This window comes from Salvelinus sp. IW2-2015, unplaced genomic scaffold, assembly GCF_002910315.2.
Source record: "Salvelinus sp. IW2-2015 unplaced genomic scaffold, ASM291031v2 Un_scaffold3362, whole genome shotgun sequence".
Classification (NCBI taxonomy): Eukaryota; Metazoa; Chordata; class Actinopteri; order Salmoniformes; family Salmonidae; genus Salvelinus; species Salvelinus sp. IW2-2015.
In genome coordinates, this window is record NW_019944645.1 from 191 (window position 1) to 5,160 (window position 4,970).

The 4,970-nt window shown below is 43.3% G+C and overlaps 1 pseudogene; it reads left to right on the top strand.

Moving 5' to 3' along the window:
- The first annotated feature begins 664 nt into the window (after positions 1-664).
- LOC112075740 (mitogen-activated protein kinase kinase kinase 9-like) overlaps positions 665-4,970 on the top strand; it is a 34,932-nt pseudogene continuing 30,626 nt past the window's right edge.

Genomic DNA, 4,970 nt, shown 5'->3' on the forward strand with positions numbered 1-4,970 from the left:
CGATGTGTAATGTGGTGTGTGATGTGTGTGTTGTGTGTGTGCATGTGTGTGTGCATGGTGGTATCATATGTGTGTGTGGGTGTGTGTGTGGTTTGTGTGTGTGTGTGTTGTGTGTGTGTGGTGTTTTTATGTGTTTTGCATGCGTGTGTGTGCTGTGTGGTGTGTGTGTGTGTTTCTATAGTGCATGTGTGTGTGGTATGTGTATATATATATGTGTGTGTATGGTTTTTATGTGCATGGGTGTTGATGACAGACTCACAAGGACAACGTGAAAACTTAACATAATCAAGCCTGTTGGTTTCTTCTGCTATTCTTTCATTTTAACTTTATCATCTCATTTCACTTTTCTCTTTGTTGTTTTCTCGTTCCTGCTTCTCTCTCTCCTTTCATCATGTATGGTTTTCCCTTTTGTTCTCCCTTTATTATTGCGAAATACAACTTAATAATTTATATTTGATGAGCTGGGCCTTGCTATCCTGCCATCCCGCCACCAAACCCCAATGCCTATGATCCCTCTACATTCAAACCCCTCCTACCTTCCCCAACACACCCTGTTACCGTTACCTCCCAGCCCGTCCCCCCGCCCCCCCCCGCCCAAACCCTCCTCGTCACTCCCTCCCTCACCAACACCCGCCCTCTTCTGACCAGTCCTGATCCTGGAAAAATGTCGAGAGGAGGATCTGACAACAAGACGTTAAAGATCACGACTTCGGCCTGGCGAGGAGTGGCACGCGTAACCACCAAGATGTCCGGCCGCCGCACTATGTACGCCTGGATGGCACCCGCAGCGTTCATCCCTCCTCCACCTTCTCTAAAGCAGCGACGTCTGGAGGTGGGCGGGGGGGGGGGGGGGGGCGCATGGCCGGTGATAGGAAAGTGTGAGGCCAGAAACTGGTCATGTTCATCTCACTTAGATCTAGAGGTTGGAGAGTCCATTTATTCAGCTTTGGATCTAGTAAAAGCATTGAGTCATTTATTTCAGTTCTGGAATCTAGTAAAGCATGAGTCATTTATCAGCTCTTGATCTAGTAAACCATTGAGTACTTCATTCAAAGCTCTTATCTCGTTAAGAGCATTGATCATGTATTCAGCTCTTCTAGCAAAGCATGATCATTATTCCAGTTCTGATCTAGTAAGCATTGATCATTAGTCAGCTCTGATCTAGATAAAGCATTGAGTCATTATCAGCTCTGGATCTTAGTAAAGCATGCAGTCTTATTTCAGCTCTTTATCTGGTAAGCATTGTCATTTATTCAGCTCTGTATGCCTAGAAAGCATTAGTATTATTTCAGCTCTGGATCTAGTAAAAGCATTGAGTCATTATTCAGCCTGGATCTAGTAAAGGCATTTGATCCATATTATTCAGCTTCTGGATCTAGTAAAAAGCATTAGTCATTTATTCAGCTCTGGCAATCTAGTAAAGCATTGAGTCATTATGTCAGCTCTGATCTAGTAAAGCATTGAGTCATTTATTCAGCTCTGGATTAGTAAAGTCATTGAGGCATTAATTCACTCTTGATCGGTAAAGCATTGAGTCATTTATTCAGCTTCCTTGGATCCTAGTAAAGCATTGAGATTTTATTCAGCTCTTGATCTAGTAAAGCATTGAGTCATTTATTCAGTTTCTGGATCTAGTAAGCATTTAGTCATTTATTCAGCTCTGATCTGGTAAAAGCATTAAGCATTTATTCAGCTCTTGATCTAGTAAAGCATTGAGTCTTTATTCAGCTATGGATCTAGTAAAGCAGTGCAGTAGTAGGTATGACGACTGCACCCAAATGAGGAAAACCGCGCTGTAATCGTTTTCAACAAGAGATGAGTTTGTGACGTCTTACCCTCTCTGAAACACAGAATAACCTAGCCACATCAGCTCTGAAAGGCCATGATTAATTCCACTTGAGCTTGATCAACTATGCGCATTTAAAGGTAATTTTCGATATAGCAGCAGAAGCAGGCCAGAAGGCAGACTTGCTGATGTTGCAGCAGACTCTCATACTTATCATTGACCATGCCAGTGGCTGTGTCCAGCCCTTGTTTTAAGTATGAAAATACCTGCCTGGCTGGAGGTGGATAGTTGGAGGTGGGACAGGGAGGCTCTGTCCTGTTCTCTCTGTGTGCCATACATGCCCCGCCCCCCCCCAATATTGTTCATAGTTTACAATATTAACAAATTATATAATAAAGATGTCAACAGAATTCAGTAAATTAATACATGAATAGTAAATGTGCGGTTGGACTTGGCTGTCTGTTGGAGGAGAGCTGCACGTTAGTTGGTGCCTGTCAACCACTGTCCCTATCTTAGTGGCAGCAGCAATGTAGTTGCGCTGCCAACCCACAGCTCTCTGCGTCCTCCCCCAACAGGACGGTAGGCTTCCATTTCTCATCAGAGAGGATCTTTGAAACTTCAATAAGGGTTGTCAAATTTGGGAAAATGACACTAATGTTTATACTTTTAATGCAAGCCTGTCTCAGGTTCTGCTGTGGTGCAGTGGTTGCACACCTTTCCTCTACAGGAGCCACGGTTTCGCTGTGTCTAACCTTCTCAATGGCAAGCTGTGCTCACTGACCTGTACTTTTGATCAGTAAACCATGGTCAAATGAGTTTGCCACGGTGTACTTTCGATTTACGGGCCAGACAAGCACTGATTTGCTTTTTTTGCTTGTGTTCCAATAAGTATGTATTTGTTTTGACTGTGTTTAATTTGTTTTCCTGATTGATGATGTTTTCTGTCCTGAGGCTTCAGTGTTTATAGAAACTAGGTTAGTTGAACTCAGCCCCAGGACAGCTGGAATTGAGGGGGACTGGGCTTCAGTCTGTTAGTTAACAGGTTTGGGAACTCAGCCCCAGGACCAGCTGGTGAGGACTGAGCTTCAGTGTGTTAGTAAACAGGTTAGTTGAACTCAGCCCCGGACCAGCTGGATGAGGGGACTGAGTTTCTCAGTGTGTTAGTAAAAGGTTAGTGAACTCAGCCGAGGAACCAGCTGGATGAGGACTGAGGCTTCAGTGTGTTAGAGAACAGGTTATGAACTCAGCCCAGGACCACTGATGAGGGGACTGAGGCTTCAGTGTTCTAGTAGAACAGTTTTGAATTCGGCCCCAGGACCAGCTGGATGAGGACTAGGTTTCAGTGGTGTTAGGAGAAACAGGTTAGTGAACTTCAGCCCGAGGACCGCTGGATGAGGACTGAGCTCGATGTGTTAGTAAGAACAGGTTGTGAACTCAGCCCAGGGACCAGCTGGTAGAGGGACTGATCTTGCATTTTAGTAAACAGGTTTGGGAAAACGCAGCCTCAGGACAGCTGGATTAGGGGACGGAGCTTCAGTGTGTTGTAGAACAGGTTAGTGAAACTCAGCCCCAGACCAGCTGGATAGGGACTGAGCTTCAGTGATATTAGTTAGAACAAGGTTTTGTAACTCAAGCCCCAGACCAGCGGATGAGGCGGAATGAGGCTTCAGTGTGTTAGTAGAACAGGTTAGTGAACTCAGCCCCAGGAGCAGCTGGATGAGGGGACTGAGGCTTCAGTGTGTTAGTAGAACAGGTTAGTGAACTCAGCCCCAGGACCAGCTGGATGAGGGGACTCTATTCTTTGCTCAGTTCTTGGCATTGCAGGGCTTGGTAATGATATGAGAGGGGGTCACTGTATTTTAGATGTTTCAAAACTTACGTTTGTACTATTAGTGGATTTTGGCCTAATTCTGCCCTGCATGCATTGTTTGTAGTTTCCTCTGGACATGTAGGATAATCTTGTGGAGTAACTACAATGTTGTTGATCCATCGTCAGTTTTCTCTTATCACAGCCATTGAACTCTGTAACTGTTTTAAAGTCACCATTGGCCTCATGGTGAAATCCCTGAGCGGTTTCCTTCCTCTCCTGCAACTGAGTTAGGAAGGACGCCTGTATCTTTGTATTGACTGGGTGTATTGATACACCATCCAAAGTGTAATTAATAATTTCACCATGCTCAAAGGCATATTCAATGTCTGCTTTTTTATTTCTACCCATCAACCAATTTGTGAGGCATTGGAAAACCTCCCTGGTCTTTGTGGTTGAATCTGTGTTTGAAATTCACTGCTCGACTGAGGGACCTTACAGATAATTGTATGTGTGGGGTACAGAGATGAGGTAGTCTCTCAAAAATCATGTTAAACATAATTATTGCACACAGAGTGAGTCCATGCAAATTATAATGTGACAAGTTAAGCAAATGTTTACTCCTGAACTTATTTAGGCTTTGTAACGGGTGTCTAGATCTTCCTCGGACGAGGAGAGGAGAGAAGGATCGGAGGACCAAAATGCAGCGAGGTGTGATGACATATTGAAATTCATTTAAAGACGAAGACGAACACGAAAAACACTTGGAAAATTACAAACTAACAAAACGACGTAGACAGACCTGAACATGGAACTTACATAACTACACGAAGAACTCACGAGCAGGAAACAGACTACATCAAACGAATGAACAACCGAAACAGTCCCGTGTGGTGCGCAGACACAAACACAGGAGACAATCACCCACAAACAAACAGTGTGAACAGCCAACCTATATATGGTTCTCAATCAGAGGAAAACGTCAAACACCTGTCTCTGATTGAGAACCATATAAGGCTAATTACAAGTGACCTAAACATAGAAACACAAAACATAGAATGCCCACCCCAACTCACGCCCTGACCAACTAAACACATACAAAAATAACATAAAACAGGTCAGGAACGTGACAGGCTTGTCATAACAAAAGGGGTTGAATACTTACTGATATTTCAGCTTTTAATTTGTAATTCATTTGTAATTTTATAAATATATACATAATAATAATTGTGGGGTATTGTGTGCAGTGACCAAAAAAATCTAAATTTAATCAATTTTAAATTCAGGCTGTAACACAACAACATTTACTAAAAAGTAAAGGGGTGTGAATACCTTCTGAAGGCATTGTATATTTTGTACCAATTGGGAACTTTGGTC